The following is a 21,399-nucleotide window of genomic DNA, read 5'->3' as shown; positions in this document are numbered from 1 at the left end:
GGTTACTAGAGTTCTGGCTGAGAATCTGTAGCCATCTAGAACCAACTAGACATTTGAAGAGGCTCCAGGAAGAGATGCTCCATGGTTTAGCATACTGGCTAGGTGTACAGTTTCAGGGTTGTTAGGTTAAGTGTTGGTAAGTCTCTTCTGTGCCATACCAGCCAATAACCCTTGGTATTTTATTGTTTACCATGTACCAGGCAGAGTAATATAAGCTTTGAAAGGATTACCTCTTTTGCTCCTCCGAACAACCCCATGAAATATGTGGTCCTCTTAACAACTCCATGAAGCATGTGCTATTTCGAATCTTTATTTTTCATGATTTTAGCCACTCAAGTCTACTGCAACTCTGATATTGCAGTATTATGGACCTTCTAAGAGTTTGATGACAAACACTAGAATTGAGAAGTTAATTCATCATGTGTTCCCCCCCCCCAACTCTTGCCTGGTTTATATTTTTAATAGCTTTATTTAGCTATAAGTCATGCCATATAATTCAGCCATTTAACGTGTACAATTTAATGTTTTATAAGCTATATTCACAAGGTTGTGCGGCTATCACCACAATCAATTTTAGAGTATTTCCATCACCTCCAAGAGAACTGAGCTCTCAGTTTTCATGGTGCTTTGTCTTACTTTATCTTAATTTAGTAGAGAATTGAATGTGGCCTTATTATAAATCTATCCTGGCCGAAGATCTAGAGCAATGGTCGCAAACTCAAAGGTTACAGGGAGCAAGAAGACAACATCAAAGAGAGATCCAGCATTAACACTTGAGGGGACCATGGGAGATCAGGAAAACCTTGCCTTCTAAATGGGAGCAGCTGCAACTGAGTCATTTTGAGATGTGGACTCAAACACTTCTCAAAAATGAGCCAGAAATATGGGATTTTATATAAAATTCTCTGATTTGTTTTTGCATGACAGCAACTGAAATTAAAATTTTAAAAATCCTATGTGGGCAAAACAAAGAATATCTGTGGGTTGCATTCAAATCCTGAGTTACTGGTTTGTGATCTCTGCAATATAGAAAAAAAGGAAACTTTCCCAAGTTTCTATTTTCTTGACACTATCTTCCTCTACCACTTGTCCATCTACCAAACTAGAATTAGAGTTCTCTGGTCCTAAGGCTTTGATTTGGGTATGGTTTTACCCTAACATAAAGATATGGTACTAGATAGCTTCTTATAATGCCACAATAATAACCTTTCTTTTGTACTGATCCATCTTAAATCTATGCTCATATCTCTGAAAAGAGACCTGAATGGTATATCCCTTGTGATATTTAAGAGATACTAACAAATTTACCATACTGGGGATGCAACCCTGATGCTCAGACTCAAGATGTCCCCAGAGGTCATTCTGAAGCAAAGTGCTTCTAGCTCTTGCATCTTCTGATTGTATCTCTAACATCGGGATGCTACAGAGCATCCAGCACTGACATACGTCCTCCTCCTTTGGACCACACTGTCGAACAAGTGCTATTGCCTGCCTTTCACTATCAGGGCTAATTTTAAGGGTTGCACTTGTATGACTATCTGCCTAAAGGTTGTGTTAACAATTAGAAGTAATGTGCACCATATATCCCTGGGATAATGTATGGCCCTTGGCAGGTGCTCATTAAAAAACACAAGTACTGATTATGATTCTGCTGGGGTTTGAGAGAAAACAGGATTTCTGGTGAGAGGGGTAAAAATAGCAGCTCTTGGCCAGCCCACCTTGCCAACAATAGAAATGAAAGTTTCCTTAGATGGTAAAGCCCATCTGCAGAAATAAATAAATAGGCAGAGCCTTTCCTCAACGTGGGCCTCACCTTGCCCCTATATACCTTTTTCCTAGTGCAGACAAGAATACATGGCTCCAGTTCTACTAGCTAGTGCTATGGATATTTGTTTGGGTTACTAAGTCCACCATGTAGAAGGAACATTAGCCTGACACTGAATACAGCCCAGCCACTGAGTACAGGCCCATCCTATTGGCAAGTAACATAGAAGTACTGTTCTTGCAGGTCCACACCTCACAAGCAACAGCTTTACAGTAATAAACACTGTAATTTTAAACAACCCACTATGTTCAATACTGAATGGCTTTTTGTTGAGGGTTAAATTTCATCCCCCCCAAAAGATATATTGAAGTCTTAACCCCTGCTATCTGGGAATGCAACCTTATTTTGAAACACGGTGTTAGCAGATGTGATCATAGCCAATGAAAATGAGGCCATACCAGAGTAGGATGGGCCTGTAAAGAGAAAAGGAGAAAAGGCAGTGGTGCCTGGGTGTCTCAACCAGTTAAACTTCTGACTTTGGCTTAGGTAATGATATCGTGATTCCTGAGTTTGAACCCCACGTTGGGCTCTATGCTGACAGCTCAGAGCCTGGAGCCTGCATCGGATTTGGTGTCTTCTTCTTTCTCTGTCCCTCCCCCATTCACACTCTGTCTCATTCTCTCTTAAAAATAAATAAACATTAAAATAAAGAAAAGAAGAAAACATATAGAGACAGACACACACAGAGAAGACTGCTATGTGACTACATAGTCAGACACTGGCATTATGCAACTGCAAGCTAAGAAATGCCAAGGAGAGCCAGTAATAACTGGAAGCTGGGAGATAGAACCCGTCCCTGCTAATACCCCTTGATTTTGGACTTTAACCTCAAGAACTATAAGAGAATAAATTTATATTGTTTACGTCATGCAGATTGTGATGCCTTGTAGGAAACTAATACAGGACATACAGCAGAAGGAGCATGCCCTGGGAAGTCAGACAAATCTGAGTTGAAATCTTGGCTCTACCATTTTCTAATTGTGGACTTGCTCAAATTATTTAACACTTCTGTAAATAGTTCTGCTTACTCATCAATAGAAAAGAATAACACTGATATAAGAGAGATGTCAGGGCAGGATGGTGGAGAAGTAGGGAGCTCTGTAATTTTTGCCCGCCCGCATCTATCAAACTAAGAAGGACTGAAGCCACAATAGTCCTGTCTGCAAGAGTGGGAGGAAAATACACAGTCCACAAAGAAGACAGCCTCATAGGTGCCTGAGGGAGCGCAAACTGGGGAAATAAAAATGAGTCAGGCACAGAGGCTTGGAGGGAGGGGAGCCCCGCCTCCCCAGCACAGAGACGTGTAGAGTGCACAGAGTTGGGTAGAGTGGGTAGAGTGGCGGAGAGATGAGGGGAAGAGAAAGAGAGGCTGAAAATACTCATAGAGGTGTCTCTAGAGAAGAGAAAAACCTCCACTGGGGACAGAGAGGATTATACCATCCCATCTATAACCGCTGGGCACGGGGAGAGAAATCTGTCCCCTTTAGCTGGCGTATTTTCCTTGGATTCTGCATGCCAAGAAAACGTCTCCTCAACTTCCGCTACTCAGTCCTGGGTAGGAAGCCGCCCGTCTGCAGGAGTACATCTCATCTCAGAGGGTAGTATTAAAGTCTATAGACTAGAATTTGAAAATGAGGCAGGGCTTGGAAAATACAACTTGGACTGGCTGTGGCATAGGTAGATTGGACCCCAAAGAGTGGTTTGCAACCCTTGGTTCTAGAAGGGATTGGGGCACCGCCAATCTTCTCTCCACAACCACCAAGGCGAGGCCATGGAGAGCAGCCCCCAGAGACCTACCTACACCAAAACATGCCCATCCGTGCTGGAGAGCTGTCTGGTTTTTTTTTTCCTTTTTTTCTTTTTCTCATTTCCCGCCCCCGCCCACCCCACCCCCAACCGCAGAGCCTAGGAAAGATCAACGTTGATGCATTGCCACGATTAGATCAATTCTCGCCATTCAGATATATTTTCCCTTATATCATTCTTATCTCTCCCCTCCCCTGGTTTTACGCTTTCAGACTGTCCTTTGTCTTTTGTTGTTTTTGTCCACCCCTTTTCTCTTCTTTTCTTTTCACTTTTTTATTTCTCCTTTTTATTTGCTTGTTTGTTTGATTTGTGCATTTGCGTGCTTTTCTTCTCTGTGTGTTTGTCTGTCTGTTTTCCTTTTCAGGGCTATCTCAAGAAATAAGCCAAAGTACACATGGTGTAGAGTCCCAAATATCACTGAATAGAGAAATAAAATAACCAAAATCATAACAAGAGAAACTGAGAGACACCATTAAAAGAAAAATTCCAGAACGGACAGGCACTGGACAGTCAATAAGCCTCCTTTAATATAGCAATACTGAGCAATAGGTGCAGAGTACACAGGAGCTTTTAAAACTGACAAGAGACAAAAAGCAAGCCAAAATGACAAAACAGAAGAGCTCTCCTCTAAAGAAATTCCAAGAAGAAGTCACAGCCACAGAACTGCTCAAAAGAGATATAAACAACATAACAGAGCAAGAATTTAGAAAAACTGCCATAAAATTAATCACTGGGCTTGAGAAAAGCATGTAAGGCATCAGAGAGGCTATTGATACAAAGACTAGGGACCTTCAAAATAGCTGTGATGAGTTAAAAAATGGTATAAATGAGGTGCATAATAAAATGGAGGCTGCCACTGCATGGGTTGAAGAGGCAGAAAGGAGAATAGGTGAACTAGAAGACACAGGTATAGAAAAAGAGGAAACCGAGAAAAAGAGAGAGAAATTGATCCAGGAGCACAAAAGGAGAATTTGAGAACTCAGTGATACAATCAAACGGAACAATATTTGTATCATAGGAATTCCTGAAGAAGAAGAAAGAGAAAAAGGCCCTGAGTGGGTTTTGATCAAATTATAGATGAGAACTTCCTCAATCTGGGGGTGAAATAGACATTGAAATCCAAGAGGCACAGAGAACTCCCCTCAGACATAACATGAACTGACTTTCAGCACAACATATCATAGTGAAGTTGGCAAAATATAAGGATAAAGAGAGAAATCTGAAAGCAGGTAAGGATAAAGAGTCCTAATATACAAAGGGAAACCTATCAAAGTGGTTACAGACCTATCTACTGAAACTTGGCAGGCCAGAAAGGAATGACAGAAAATCTACAATGTGATGAACAGGAAAAATATGTAGCCAAGAATCCTTTATCCAGCAAGCCTGTCATTCAAAATAGAAGGAGAGATGAATGTTTTCCCAAATAAACAAAAATTGAGAGAATTCATCACCACCAAACCAGCCGTACAAGATAGCCTAAGAGGGACTCTATGAGGGAAATGTTGCAAGGAATACAAGGTACCAGAGACACCACTACAAGCATGAACCCTATAGAGAACACAATGAATCTAAACTCATATTGTTCAATAATAACACTGAATGTAAATGGATTAAATGCTCCAATCAAATGACGCAAGGCACCAGAATGGGAAAAAAAAAAAAACCAAAATCCATCTATTTGCTATCTACAAGAGACTCATTTGAGACCTGAAGACACTTTCAGATTGAAAGTAAGGGGATGGATAAATACCTATCATGCAACTGGAAGTCAAAAGAAAGCCAGAGTAACCATACTTATATAGGACAAACTGGACTTTAAAGTGAAGGCAGTAACATAAGATAAAGAAGGAAAAGATATAATTATCACAAGGACTCGCCATCAGGAAGAGCTAACAATTATAAACATCTATACACCAAATTCGGGAGCACACAAATACATAAAAAATTAATCACAAACAGGAACAATCTTATAGAAAAGAAAATGTTAATTGCAGGGGATTTTAATACTCCACTTACAGAAATGGATACATCAACAAGTCTGAAAATCACTAAAGAAACAATGGACCTGAATGACACATTGGAATAGATGGAATTGATAGATATATTTAGAACTCTGCATCCTGATGCTAGGGAATTCACTTGCTTCTCGAGTGCACATGGCACATTCTCCAAGATACATCACATACTGGGACATAAAGCAGCCCTCCATAAATATAAATTAATTGAGATCATACGATGCACACTTTCATATCACATGCTATGAAACTTGAAATATATCACAGGGAAAAGTCTGGAAAACTTCCAAAAATGTGGAGGTTCAAAACCACCACACTAAAGAATAAATGGGCCCATCACACAATTAGAGAAGAAATTAAAAAATATATATGGAAACAAATGAAAACAAAACTATAACAACCAACACTCCAGGACACAGCCAAGGCAGTCCTAAGAGTAAAGTATATTGCAATCCAGGCCTATTTCAACAAACTAGAAAAAGCAAAAATTCAAAATTTAACATACCACCTAAAGGAATTAGAAGGGGAAAAGCAAGAGCATCCCAAACCCAGCAGAAGAAGAGAAATAATAAAGATCAGGGCAGAAATAAACAATATAGAATTTAAAAAAGTTGAAGAGGTCAATGAAACCAAGAGTTGGTTTTTTTCAAAAAATAAACAAAATTGATAAACCTTTAGCCAGGCTCCTCAGAAAAAAAAGAAAGAACACCCAAATAGACAAAATCATAAATGAAAATGGATCTATTACAACCAATCCATCAGAAATACAATGAAATCAGGGAATATTATGAAAAATGATATGCCAAAAAACTGGACGCCCTAGAAAAAATGGACAAGTTCGTAAATGCACATGCACTACCAAAATTCAAATGGGAATAGATAGAAAATCTGAACAGACCCATAACCAGTGAAGAAATCAAATCAGTTATCAAAGATCTCCCAATGAATAAGAGCCCAGGACCAGATAGCTTTCCTGGGGAATTCTACCATTAAAAGCAGAGTTAATACCTATTCTTCTCAAGCTATTCCAAAAAACAGAAATGGAAGCAAAACTTACAGACTCCTTCTAAGAAGCCAGCACCACTTTGATTCCCAAACCAGACAGAGACCCTACCAAAAAAAAAAAAAACCTACAGGACAATATCTGTAATGAATACAGATGCAAAGATACTCAGCAAGATACTAGAAAATCGAATTCAAGAGTACATAAAAAGAATTATCCATCATGATCAAGTGGTATTCCTTCCTGGGTTACAGGGCTGGTTCAATATTTGCAAATTCATCAATGTGATACATCACGTTAACAAAAGGAAAGATAAAAACCATATGATCCTGTCAATAGATGCAGTAAAAGCATTTGACAAAATACAGCATTCTTTCTTAATAAAAACCCTCTAGAAAGTCGGGATAGAAGGAAATTACTCAAACATCATAAAAGCCATTTAAGAAAAGCCCACAGCTAATATCACCCTCAATGGGGAAAAACGGAGGGCTTGCTCCCTGAGATCAGGAACAGGACAAGGATGTCCACTATCACCGCTGGTGTTTAACATAGTGCTGGAAGTCCTAGCATCAGACATTAAACAGCAAAAGGAAATAAAAGGCATCAGAATTGGCAAAGATGAAGTCAAACTTTCACTTTTCGCGGGTGACATGATACTCTATATGGAAAACCTGACTGACTCCACTAGAAGCTTACTAGAACTGATCCATGAATTCAACAAAGTTGCAGGGTCCAAAATCAATGTACAGAAATCAGTTGCATTTTTATACACCAATAATGAAGCAACAGAAAGAGAAACCCATTCACAATTATACAAAAAACCATAAAATACCTAGGAATAAACTTAACCAAAGATATAAAAGACATGTATGATGAAAACTATAGAAAACTTATTAAATAAATTGAAGAAGGCACAAAGAAATGGAAAAATATTCCATGCTCATGGATCAGAAGAATAAACATTGTGAAATGTCATTACTACCCAAAGCAATGTACACATTCAATGCAATCCCAATCAAAATTGCACCAACATTCTTCACAAAGCTAGAACAAACTATCCTAAAATTTGTATGGAACCACAAAAGACCCCGAATGGCCAAAGTAATATTGAAGAAGAAAATTGAAATGAAAGGCATCACAATCCCAGACTTTAGCCTCTACTACAAAGCTGTCATCATCAAGACAGTATGGTATTGGCACAAAAACAGACACATAGACCAATGGAATAGAATAGAGCACCTAGAACTGGACCCACTAATGTATGGCTAATTAATCTTTGACAAAACAGGAAGGAGTATCCAATGGAAAAAAGAGCATTTTTAATAGATGGTGCTGGGAGAACAGGACAGCAACATGCAGAAGAATGAAACTAGACCACTTTCTTACACCATACACAAAAAGAAACTCAAAATGGATGAAGGACATGAATATGAGACAGGAAATCATCAAAACTCTAGAGGAGAAAGCAGGAAACAGCCTCCTTGACCTCAACCGCAGCAATTTCCTACTCAACACATCCCCAAAGGCAAGGGAATCAAGAACCAAAATGAACTACTGGGACGTCATCAAGATAAAAGCCTTCTGCACGGCCAAGGAAACAATCAATAAAACTAATAGGCAACCGATGGAATGGGAAAGGATAGTTGCAAAAGGCTAGAATCCAAAATCTACAAGGAACTCTCTAAACTCCACACCCGAAAAATGAGTAATCCAATGAATAAATGGGCAGAAGACATGAATAGACACTTCTCCGAAGAGGACATCCAGATGGCCAACAGGCACATGAAACGATGCTCAGTGTCACTCATCACCAGGGAAATACAAATTAAAACCACATTGAGACACCACCTCAAGCCGGTCAGAGTGGCTAAAAGGAACAAATCAAGAGACTATAGATGCTGGCGAGGGTGTGGAGAAATGGGCACCCTCCTACACTGTTGGTGGGAATGTGAACTGGTGTAGCCACTCTGGAAAACAGTGTGGAGGTTCCTCAAAAAACTATCAGTAGAACTCCCTTATGACCCAGCAATAGCACTGCAGGGGATCTGCCCAAGGGATACAGAAGTGCTGATGCATAGTGTCACATTTACCCCAATGTTCATAGCAGCACTTTCAATAATAGCCAAATCATAGAAAAAGCCTAAATGTCCATCACCTGATGAATGGATCAAGAAGATGTGGTATATATATAAATGGAATACTGCATGGCAACGAGAAAGAATGAAATCTGGCCATTAGTAGCAAAGTGGATAGACCTCGAGGGTGTCATGCTAAGTGAAATAAGTCAGCCAGAGAAGGACAGACACCATATGTTTTCACTCATAGGTCTAATAGGAGAAACTTTATTATCTCATGATTTGCTTCCCTCCCTCTCCCTAACTCTTTCCCCCCCTTTCCCTCCCCATGGTCCTCTGTTAAGTTTCTCCTGTAGTATTCCATTGTATATATATACAACATCTTCTTTATCCATTCATCAGGTGATGGACATATAGGCTCTTTCCATAATTTGGCTACTGTAGAAAGTGCCACTATGAACATTGGGGTACATGTGCCCCTATATCAGCACTTCTGTATCCCTTGGATACATCCCCAGCAGTGCTACTGCTGGGTCATAGGGGAGTTCTACTGATAGTTTTTTGAGGAATCTCCACACTGTTTTCCAGAGCGGCTGCACCAGTTTACATTCCCACCCACAGTATAGGAGGGTGCCCGTTTCTCCACACCCTCGCCAGCATCTATAGTCTCTTGATTTGTTCCTTTTACCATTCTGACCAATGTGAGGTGGTATCTCAGTGTGGTTTCAATTTGTATTTCCCTGGTGATGAGTGACACTGAGCATCGTTTCATGTGCCTGTTGGCCATCTGGATGTCCTCTTTGGAGAAGTGTCTATTCATGTCTTCTACCAGAGGACCATGGGGAGGGGAAGGAGGGAAAAAGAGTTAGGCAGAGGGAGGGAGGCAAATCATGAGTGACCCTTTAACACTGAAAACAAAATGAGAGCTGAAGGGGGAGGGGGAAAGGGGAAGGTGGGTGATGGTCATGGAGGGCACTTGTGGGGGAAGAGCACTGGGTGTTATATGGAAACCAACTTGACAATAAACTAAGAAAGAAAGAAGGAAGGAAGGAAGGAAGGAAGGAAGGAAGGAAGAAAAGAATAACACTAACTATGCCATAGGGTTATTATAAGCATTAAATAAAATATTTGAAGTCTAAAATGAGTATCACTTAAGAGTGGTGATTGTCGTGCACCTGGGTGGCTCAGTCAGTTGACAGTCTGATATCAGCTCAGGTCATGATCTTACAATTCACAGGACAAAGCCTCACATCTGGCTCTGTGCTGAGCATGGAGCCTGCTCGAAATTCTGTCTCTTTTCCCCTCTTCCCCACTCGCACTAGTTCTCTCTCTTTCTGTCGAAATAAAAAATAAAATAAAAATATAAAAGGGCATCTGGGTGGCTCAGTCGGTTAAGCGGCTGACTTTGGTTAAGCGGCCGACTTCAGCTCAGGTCATGATCTCGCGGTCTGTGAATTTGAGTCCTGCATTGAACTCTGTGCTGACAGCTCAGAGCCTGGAGCCTGCTTTGAATTCTGCGACTCCCTCTCTCTCTCTGCCCGTTCCCTGCTCACACTCTGTCTCGTTCTCTCTGTTTCAAAAATAAATAAACTCTTTTTAAAAAATAGCAGTGATTGTTTTCCATCATTATACACATGTTTCTGAAAGTAATTTGGTGCAAAGATACATAAAAGCCTTACATGTGCATATCCTGTGACCCAGTAATTTCAACAGTAATTTCTAAGGATACACCTACAAGTAAGAATATATCTAACAAAAATGCCTACACTACAATGTTCATTGTAGCACCATTCATGATAGTAAAAAAGCCACATACCCATTAAGAGTAAAGTTGATAAATAAATTGTGGTATATTCATACAATGAAATAATATACAGTAGTTAAGATGAATGTCCTATAATTATAAATACTGTAAACATAATAACTATATACTCTATGATTACATATATATATACACACACACACACACACACACAAAATTCAAAAATCTGTCAAAACTAATGTATACTGGGGCACCTGGGTGGCTCAATTGGTTGAGTGTCCAACTTCGGCTCAGGTCATGATCTCACAGTTTGTGCGTTCGAGCCCTGCATCGGGCTCTGTGCTGACTGCTCAGAGCCTGGAGGCTGCTTCTATTTCTGTGTGTCCCTCTTTCTCTGCTCCTTCCCTGCTCATGATCTGTCTCTCTCTCTGTCTTAGAAATAAATAAATGTTTAAAAATTTAAAAAAAAACTAACGCATACTGTTAGCAATTCTGATAGCACTTATCCTTGGAAATTGTGATTGAGCGAAACTTCTGAGGTGCTGGCAACATCCTGTTTCTAGATATGCGTTGTTATAGAAGTGTGTTCACTTTGTGAAGTTTTTTCAAGCTGTGCACTTATGGTATGTGCATTTTCTCTGTGCACGGTATATTTTAACAAAAACTTTAAAACATTCACACCATTTGACCTAATAATTCCACATTTAAAAACATGTCTTAAAAGAAAACCAAATAAATGTCTGAGAATAGTCAGCATAGTAACATATGTAATGGAACAGAGAAATTTATGCAGATATCCAACAGGAAAGACATGGTTTAATCATTTATGATATACTCATATAATATAATATTAGGTGATAAAGGGTTTTTTTTAATATCCATTCCTTCAAATAGGGAGTTTTTATTAATTTAAACAGCTCTAATAGACTGTTAGTTAAAGGAATCTTAAAGATACGTGTAACCTCTTTGTTCCTCTGTTTTGTTTTGTTTGTTTTCATTTGTAAGAAAGGATGTGTCTGCCCAAATCAACTTGTATTCATAACAAAACTAGAAGAAAATGCAAGGAATAAATTAGGATTGGGCCACACACTGTTTCAATTTGAAGAACAGTTCAACAATCTGAGAGATAGCAAGTGTTTTAACTGACATAGAATATTCAATATATAGTGCTGAAACAATTGGCTAGCCATTGGGAAGAAAAATAAAGGTAGATCACCATTTTACGTCTTAGACAAGATTAAAGCCCAGATGGACCAAAGAAAGTAACTGTAAGAGAATATGTGAGAATGTTTAAAGAAAAAGTTTTGGAATGTAGAAGGTTGTTCTAAGCAACACTCAAACCTCTGAAGCCCTAAAGGCAAAAGACTGATAAATAGAACTATAAAATATTTAAAACTTTTTCATGGGAAAATTAATATTATGAGAAAAATTCATAGAAAAATGAAAGCTGAGGATAAGAAGGTTTCAAAATATGGTAAAGGACAAATTTCCTTAATAGTAAAAAGCTTTCACAAATCCAAAAAAAAAAACCAAAACCCCATTACTCAACAAAAAAATGAAGAGTGGAAACGAATCATAAATTCACAGAAAAATACAAATGTCACATGAAAATAGCTAAACATTTTTAGTACTTAAATAGGCCAAGTACTGTTCTAAGTGATTTACACATTGTTTCTCTCAGCAACCCCAAAAGTAGATACTGACATAATTTTTATAGCTAGGGAAACGGAGACACAGAGAGGTTGAGTGACCTGCCAAAGGCCATACAATTGATAAATAACAGTGCTGGAGTTTTAACTTATATTTTATTGTATATATCCTTGTACTATTTGAAAAGTTTTACCATGTGCATGCATATATTATTTTTGAATTAAAAATAATGCCTACTCTTAAATATAGAGAACTGAGGATTGACAGAGGGGAGGGGAGTGGGGCGATGGGTGAAATAGGTGAAGGGGATTAATAGCACACTTATTGTGAAGAGCATTGAGTGATGGATAGGAGTGCTGAATCACGATATTATATACCTGATACTAATATAACACTGTATTTTAATTATACTGGAATTAAAAAAATAAAAATAAAGTGCCACAACAAAAATAATTACATAGAATACTGAAACACTCAATATGGGCTAAATGAATATGTCCAGATTCAGATGCAACTAGTATTTATTAGGGCATAATATGAAGCACGTTTTATTCTAAGTACTATCACAAACTTCTCTTCTATGAACCCACTGGGTAAAGTGGGAAGGCAGACACCAATTGAGGTGCATTTTTCTGTCTTTTACTTGAGAATTATAGGAGAAAGCCCACACTTACTTTCTTATTTGCTACTAGACTGCAAATGAGTAGGTGACTCAGTTTTTGTTGTTGACATAACCTTCTATATCTTTATTCTTTCCCCAACAATTATAACAACTACCATTTACTGAGTTTCTGTTATGTATCAAATGGTACAATTTATAATTCCTATTTCATACTAACAACCCTATGAGGTAGACATTATTCTAACCTTCACACAAAGAAAGAAGTTCTAAGCGTCATAGAAATTAAATAGCTTACTCAAGGTTAAGTAACTTAAGTAACTTACAGCCCAGGTCTGTTTGTTTATAAAGCCCTGATTATAACTAGTATATTATTTTACTTTTCTAATTTTTGGAAAAATAAATAATAGCTACCATTTAGTGGAAGCTTACTGTGTTCTTGGAATGGTACTAAACCCTTTACATGAATTATTGCATTTAATGCTCACAACAACCCCATGAGGTAGCATAACAACTGTTGTTACTCCTTTTGAAAGATGAAGGAATTGACATAGAGGGGGTATATAACATGTGTGAGATTATTCAGCTGATAAGTCAGGGTTTGAACAAGGTTATCTGTATGGCTTCAGAGCCCATGTTCTTTATTCTAAATCACACAGCCTAATAAGCTGCATGAATAAAAATCTATAAAGCCAACCTATAGCTGCCTAAGGGACATTTCAAAGATACACATAGGCTCAAACTGAAAGGATGGAAAAAGATATTCCAGACACATGGAAGCCAAGAGAGCAAAGGTAGCTATGTGTATTTTAGACTAAATAGAATTTGAGTCAAAACCTGTAGCAAGAGACAAGTAAGATAACTAAATAATGATAAAATGGTCAATTAATCAAGAAGACACAACAGTTATAAATATATATGCATCCAACATTGCAGAACCTAAATATATTCATCAAATAATAACAGATCTTCCAGGAGTAATAGACAATAATATTAATAGTAGAGGACTTCAATACCCCACTTTCAACAATGGATAGATCATCTAGACAGACAATTAATAAGAAACATTTGGACCTGAACTAAATTTAGACCAAAAGGATATAACAGAGATATAGAAAATATTCCATCCACGAGTAACAGAATATACATTCTTTTTAAGTGCATGTGGAACATTCTCCAAGATAGATCAGTATTAATTACAAAACAAATCTCAGGAACCTTAAGATATTTGAAATTATACCAAGTATCTTTTCCAATCATAATGTTATAAAACTAAGAATCAATAATAAGAGGACAATGAGAAAATTCATAATTATGTGGGTATTAAATTACACACTCCTGAACAAGCAATAGGCCAAAAAAGAAATTAAAAATTTTTAAATGTATTGCAAAAAACAAAAATGGAAATACAACATATCCAAACTGATGGGCTGCAGCAAAAGCAGTGCTAAGAAGGAAGTTTATAGCAATAAATGTTCTACATTAAAAAAATAAAAGAGAGAGGCACCTGGGTGGTTCAGTCAGGTAAGTCTCTGACTTCAGCTCAGATCATGATCTCATGGCTTGTGTGTTTGAGCCCCATGTTGGGCTCTGTGCTGTCAGAGCCTGCTACTGATCCTGTGTCTCCATCTCTCATTGCCCCTTTCCTGCTCATACTCTGTCTTTCTCAAAAATAAATAAACAAAAAAAATTTTTAACCAGAAAAAAATCTCAGATAAGTACCTAACTTTAAACCTCAATGAACTAGCAAAATACAAACAAACTTACCCTACAGTTAGCAGAAGGAAGGAGGTAACAAACATAAATGATATAGAAAATAGAAAAACAATATAAAAGATAAACAAAACTAAGAGTTGGGGTTTTTAAAGAAGGTAAACAAAATTGGCAAATCTTTAGCTAGACTACCAATAAAAGAGAAAGAGAGAGAGAGAGAGAGACCCAAATAAAATATTAAATTTTAAAAATTACAACTGATATCACAAAAATACAAAGGATCATAAGGGACTACTATAATCAACTACATGTAAACTAACTGGACAACTTAAAAGAAATGGGTACATTCCTAGAAACATACAATCTACCAAGTGTGACTCATGAAGAAATAAGAAAATCTGATCAGACCAATAACAAAAAAGGAGATTGAATCAGTAATCAAAATTCTCCCAACAAAGAAAAAGATGAGGATCAGATGACTTTATGGGTGATTTCTAACATTTAAAGAATTAATGTCAAGTTTTCTGAAACTCTTCCAAAAACATTGAAGAGAAGGGAATACTACCAAACTCACTCTATGAGGCCAGCATTACCCTCATAGCAAGGATAAAGATAATAAAAGAAAATAAAACTACAAGTCAATAGCCCTGATGAATATAGATGCAAAAATTCTCCACAAAATATCAGCAAACCAAGTTCAATGGCACATTAAAGGGATCATGTACCATGATCATTAGAATTTATTTCTGGGATGCAAGGATGGCCCAACATATATAAATCAATAAATGAAATACATCACAATAAAATGGAAGACAAAAATCATATGAGTATCTCTATAGATGTGGAAAGAGCATGTAACAAAACTCAACATCCTTTCATGATAAAAATTCAACAAATTTGGCATAAAAGTAACATACCTTAACATAATAAAAAAAATATTATGACAAACACATAGCTAACATCATACTTAACAGTAAAAGCTTGAAAGCTCCCCTCTAAAATCAGGAACAAGAGAAGGATGCCAATCTCACCAAACCTATTCAACATAGTACTGTTGAAAAAAAGAAAGAAAGAAAGAAAGAAAGAAAGAAAGAAAGAAAGAAAGAAAGAAAGAAAGAAAGAAAGAAAGAAAGAAAGAAAAAGAAAGAAAGAAAAAGGGAGAGAGAGAAAAGAAAAGAAAGGAGGAAAGAAGAAAAGAAAGAAAGAAAAAGCCATCAAATTAAAAAAAAAGAAGATGTAGAATTTTCTGTTTGCTGAAGACAGGATCTTATGTTTTAAAAATCCTAAAGAATTCACTAAAAAAAGTGTTAGACCTAATAAATGAATTTAGTAAAGTTTCAGGATACAAAATCAACTTAATAAATCAGTTGCCTTTCTATACACTAACAATGAACTATCTGAAAAAGAAATAAAGTAATCCCATTTACAATAGCATCAAAAACAATAAAATAATTAGGAATAAATTTAACCACAGAAGTAGAAGATTTATATGCCAGAAATTATAAGACATTGAAAATGTAAATTAGAAGACACACAAATAAATGAAAAGATATCTTGTGTTTATGGACCCAAAGATTTAATATTGTTAAAAGGCTTATACTATCCAAAGTCATCTACAGATTTAATTCAATCCTTATCAAAATTCCAGTGGCACTTTTTATAGAAATAGAAAAAAATCCTAAAACTTGTATGAAACTACAAAAGATTCTGAATAGTCAAAGCAATCTTAAGTAAGAACAAAGCTGGAGTCTTCATACCTCCTTATTTCAAACTGTGTTACAAAGCTATAGTAATCAAACAGTACAGTAATGACATAAAACAGAAAGACGAATGGAATAGCATAAATAACCCAGAAATAAATCCATGCATATATAACCAACTAATTAATATTCGACAAGGAAGCCAAGTATAGTCAACAAGTAAAGGATAGTGTCTTCAATCAATGGATATCCATATGAAAAGAATGACCCCTATTTTACATCACTCATGAAAATTTACACAAAATGGAGTAAGGACTTAAACATAAGATCTGGCATCTTTAATCTCCTAGAAGAAAACTTAGGGTAGAAAAGCTCTTTTATATTTGTATTGGCAATCAATATTTGGATATGACACTAATGTCACAAGCAACAAAAGCAAAAAATCAACAAGGGGACTACATTAAACTAAAAAGTTTATTCACAGCAAAAGAAACTATCAATACAATGAAAAGACAACCTATGCAATGTAAGATAGTTGTCTACTTTCATTTCTTTGCATATGGATATTCAGTTTTCTTAACCCCATTAGTTGAAAAAACTGTCTTTTCCCCATTGTGTATTCTTGGAACTCTTGTCAAAGACCATATGACAATATATGCATGTATTTATTTCTGGTCTCTCTATTCTGTTCAATTGGCCTATATATCTGTTTTTATGTCAGTACCATACTGTTCTTATTACTATAGCTTTGTAATACAGTTTGAAATCAGGAAGTATGATACCTCTAGCTTTGTTCTTTTTTCTCAGGATTGCTTTGGCTATTCATGGTCTTCCATGGAAGATTTAGGTGTATTCAAAAAAACATTTTGCTTTCAAAAATATCAATATAGTACTTGTTTATTTTATTATGAAAGTTTAAAACTGTTACCTTGCTTTTTCTGTTGCATGTGCCCAATAAACTACTAACTCCTCTATGCAGAACTTAGGGGCCTAAGAAGAAGGCACAAAGAGGAAAAGTAGAGGCTTCTGAGGTGAATACCTTTTGTGAATGAGGAATATATTGACAATATATTCAACTTAGAACAGGGCTTACAAACACAAAGACCAACAGAGGTCCGGATAGTCAGTAAATTAAATGGGACATATAAAACATTTGGCTCTTTTGGTTTGATACATTTTCTTACTTTTGATAGAGGTATAACAATTTGCCTTCTAAATCTGGTATAAGAACAAAAGCAGTGCAAATGTGATGATAAATAGTAACTCACATTCATTTTCAGTGCTAAAGGAAATGGTGGGGTCTACAATAAACTGGAGAGTCGATGCAACACATAAAGAATGAGCCAGCAACACAGGCAGAATAACTATTCTTGGACTCAGTGCCAGGGAGACAATGGGAAGACAGAATGAGGGGATGATAAACTGAAGAGCCCAAGCTAAAATGGGGTGTCACTTTTTCATGCCAGTTGGTCGGTACCTTGTGGAAATGAGGATCTCTTATTTCCTAATATTATGATTTTTTTTTAGAGAATCTGGAAATCTGTATATTTATGTGAGATCTCATGATTTTAAATGCTGATAATTAATTTAATTTTCAAAAACCAAGTTCAGAGAAAGATAAGTTAAACACTGTACTGGTCAGAAATACATAATTAAAGCAGGCTTGGCCCTTGAACTATTGGAGGCCTCCAAATCTAGTTTAACATATTTCTAACTTTCACCCTTCAAAAGTGATGGGACAGGGGCACCTGGGTGGCTCAGTCACCTAAGCGTCCAACTTTGGCTTAGGTCATGATCTCAAGGTTCGTGGGTTCTAGCTCCATGTTGGGCTCTGTGCTGACAGCTAGCTCAGAGCCTTGAGCCTGTCTTCAGATTCTGTGTCTCCCTCTCTCTCTGACACTCCCTTGCTCACACTTCTCTCTCTCAAAAATAAATAAAACATTTTTAAAAAAAGTTTTAAAGTGATGGAACAAACAAAGAAACAAGCAAACTAAAGATTCAGGAAAAAAAACAAGGGTTGGTCCAGGAGGTGAGAGAAGGTAGTTCTCAGAATCCAAGAATGGACAGAGAATCAAGAAAAAGACATATATCAGAAGCACTCATGCAACTGAGTAGCCATAAATGTTAAATATCCCCCCTGAATTGTATCTCAGAGTTTGTATAGTTTAACACCTTAATTTAACAGATGAGACAGACAAAATATAAACGTTAACTGGGTTGCTCAAAATCAAACAGCCAGTTTTTGCCTTGGTCTCATGATTCTTAGTCCAGTACTCTTACTACCAGCCCGTGCTTTCTGTAGGGGTTCAGTTCAATGAACCTGTTAATAAAGCAGCCTTGGGAAAAAATGACAAATGTTTCCCAGCAATTCCATTGACAAGACTTTGTTTTCCTTGTAGATAGATGTGAAACACCTGATTGAGACATAAACTTTGTGGTTCATGGGCATAGCAGACAGCTATACAGATTATAGTCTGTTTACTACAGCCAACTTGGTGGGGCAAGTAAACAACAAAGAAAGCTAAACTCTGAGCATTTAATTTTGGCTGGAAAAGGGGGAGGGATTGTGAAAGGGTGGTATGCATTTATTCCAACCACATCAATATGAAATCAAGAAGCTGAGTTGTTTCCACTTCAGTACTTCAGAAGCTTAGGAATGAGTTTTGAGTTGAACAGGGCAAAGTGTGATTTCAGAAGCCTTAAAATACTGTTCATGCCGCATACTAAGTTACTCAAAACAAATTCAAGATGTTTGCTTCTGTGAAATTATTTCACAGCTCCCTGCTTCCTTTCCCTTATTTAGCACACTTTCATTTCCAAGAAACTCTGCTTAGAAACTCTTTTTTTCTCCGACCCTTCCTCAAAGCTGTCTGATTCTTCAGGTCCTGGCCATTTTCTGATTGCTTATCGTAAAGGTACCATGACACAATTATGTCATCTCAACCCCTCCCCCACCCCAGAATATCAGATGTTTTTTCTTGAGCCATCAAGGTCTAGAGCTCTGAGCTTTTCTCACCCTCTTTGTCACAATGATTCACACGCAGATTTCCCAAGAAAGAGCTGCCAAATTCACTAAGGAAGAGATTATATGATGCAAACACAGCTTCTGCCATCCAGACAGATTTGCATTCCAAAGTCCCAGCTCAGAGTCACTAATCAAGGACTTGCTTCTGAAAACTTAGAGATGGTCAGTGGTCAGAAAATACACGTAAATGTCAGTATAACATGGTTACACATGAGCTCAAACTGGCTTAGGAAGCAGAACTTTTACACACACACACACACACACACACACACACATACACACACAAAATAATAACTCAGGAAAGAAATGAGATAACCTGAGTTGAATAGCTTTTAATCAATCAATGAGGATTTCTTGATAAATATCATATGTTTGGAAGATACCAATAAAAGGAAAAAATGTGGTTTGTCTCCAAGGACCTTAAGTTCTGTATAAGAAGACAAGAAATTACCAGGCATGAACTAATCAGATATTTGGCAGACTGAGGTGTACTGAAGAAGTACAATAAGGAACATACAAAGTAAAGAGATCAATGTGTTCTAAAGTAATAATCAAAGTCTTCATAGAGTAAGAGGGGCTTGAGCTGGGTCTTGAGGATTTAGGACTTGGATTGATGGAAAAGAGGGTACGCCAAGTTAGAAGAACTTTAGACATGTGAGTAGTAACAAGAAGATGGAGAATAGAGAAGAGATCATCCAGAATGAGGCTGAGAATTAATATTGGTGAACAGTGGGACACAAGAGCATATAAAAGAGAAAAGATAAGTATTCTATAAGTCAAGCAGAAGAGTTGGTGTTTAACGTGTTAGGAAACAGAGCGCTATCTCTAGTTCTTACACATAGATATGAATTGATCTAGCTTTAATGTCCAGCAGGGTTAGGTGGAAGAAAGAACGCTTGTTAGGAGAGTATGGCATTAATGCAGATGTGAGGTGAAGGCAACTAGCCTTCAGAAAAAGGGCAGGCATGATAATTTAAGTTTAGCCAGAGTTACCTAGAGTAAAATATATTAAAACTAGAAAAAATCTAATCAAGCTTCTTCACTTTATATAGGAGGAAATTGAAGCTCAGAAAGTATAAGTGATTTTTCTAAAGTTACCTAGTCAAGTAGATGGTGACAAAGCAAGGACTATAATCCTGGCCTTTCGACACCTTAATAAGTGCATTTTATAAAACACGAAGCTGTTGAATTGAAAATGAAAGCAAGATATCTAAGTGGATTCCCTGTAAGGGAGCAATTGTATGGTAAAGACATTCAAGTGAATGAATACTTCAGATGTTATCAGAAGGGATAGTATCTGGATCCACAATCATGGATGAGCTCTGAGAAGAATATAGAGACAAGAACAAAGATAGCCACATAAAAAGGTGAGTGAAAGAAGAGTATTTACAAAAAAACCTGGGGGAGAATCAAGTGGAAGTCATATCATAGGAACCAAGATAAAGGAAGCTTTCAAAAATAAAGGATGGAAAACTCACTTTTGGCCAAGATGGACTGGCAGGAACTGGATTTACTCTCCTGACTAAAACAACTAAAACAATGCATATGAAAAAAACAGTTCTCAAAATATTAGACATTAGGTAATGTAGCAATCCTTGAGAGACAGATAATAAACAAGGGGAATTCTATGATTGTCCCAGATTATTGCTTTTGGAGTGTTTCCAAGCCACATTACAAAGTGCAGGAACCCAGGAAAACTTGGATTCTCCCCTTGATTTGAAGAGACAGACCTGTAGATCTGGGGACACCAAGGCACCTTGGGTTTTCAGGAAAGAATACCAAAAAGGAGATCTACATGAAAAGAGAACCATGCTGATCTGTAGAGGGTCTCCTCGGGTATTCAGCTGAGTACTGATCAATGTATGTGTGTGCTGTACCATCTGAATGGATTAGACATGAGTGAGTACTCAATGTTCACATAGTTTGGGAATAGTGCCTGTTCCCACTAGTCAGAATGCAAGAGCTCAGTATTCACAGATCACTGGATAGAGTACATAGAAAACAGTCTTACCTCAAAAAGAAAAATAATTAGTCCAAACTAAGCATTGCTACAATCCCACCTATCATATCTTCCAAGCAAATCCAAAGGGATCATTATGTTTTGAAGTAGCTATCCCAGAAAAAATGCTCAAGAATATTTATAGGAATACGAAAATATCTAGCATCCAGCATAGTAAAATTCATAATGTCTGTCTTCCAAACAAAA

This window comes from Suricata suricatta, chromosome X, assembly GCF_006229205.1.
Source record: "Suricata suricatta isolate VVHF042 chromosome X, meerkat_22Aug2017_6uvM2_HiC, whole genome shotgun sequence".
In the NCBI taxonomy this organism is placed as follows: domain Eukaryota; kingdom Metazoa; phylum Chordata; class Mammalia; order Carnivora; family Herpestidae; genus Suricata; species Suricata suricatta.
Note: the sequence above shows the minus strand (reverse complement) of the source record.